General features: G+C 42.4%; 1 pseudogene; it reads left to right on the forward strand.

Annotated features, from left to right (window-relative positions):
* Window positions 1–239: 239 nt before the first annotated feature.
* The window catches only part of Ppp2r1b-ps1 (protein phosphatase 2 scaffold subunit A beta, pseudogene 1), a 1,839-nt pseudogene continuing 1,364 nt past the window's right edge, over window positions 240–714 (forward strand).

A 714-nucleotide genomic window follows, 5' to 3' on the forward strand; every position in this document is an offset into this window, starting at 1 on the left:
ATGTTGGACTGACTGCTCTGTTGGAAATAGTATCTGTTGTTTTCCAATCCTGGCCCATGGTTTTCTTTTCCTTTCTTCTTCTTTTCATATATTCATTTAGAAATTTGGTATGTATTTAAAACATACCAGATTTTCTATGGACTTGGTGGGTATAATAATAAAAACGTGGTCCTCTCCAAAGCTTAAAAAACTACAGGTATACATTGATTCACAAAGAGAATAATGAGAGGAGAAAGAACATGGCGGGTGCAGCAGGGCCAGGGGCCGTTCCAGGGGTAGCCGGCAGAGATGGAGAAATTTGCTCTACCTGATCGCCGTTTTATTGTCGAGCTCCTCAATGAGGACGTGCAGCTCCATCTGAACAGTATTAAGAAGTTATCAAGACAGGAAACCGGGAAAGGGGATAACATTTGAAATGTAAATTTTAAAAATCCAATAAAAAAAAGAAGTTATCAACTATTGCTCTAGCACTCAGGGTAGCCTTTCCTTATAGATACAGTTTATAATGAAGATGAGGTGCGGTTAGCTCTTGATGAACTGCTGGGAAATTTCACTGGTTTGGTAGGAGGTCCTGTCTTTGCCCACTGTCTGCTGCCTCCTTTGGAAAGTTTGGCTATGGTGGAGGAGACAGCCGTTAGAGAAAAGACTGTGGAGTCCCTGAGGCAGATATCCCAGGAGCACAGCCCTGTTGCCCTTGAAGCTCAGTTTGTACCT

Source organism: Rattus norvegicus, chromosome 7 (assembly GCF_036323735.1).
Source record: "Rattus norvegicus strain BN/NHsdMcwi chromosome 7, GRCr8, whole genome shotgun sequence".
In the NCBI taxonomy this organism is placed as follows: Eukaryota; Metazoa; Chordata; class Mammalia; order Rodentia; family Muridae; genus Rattus; species Rattus norvegicus.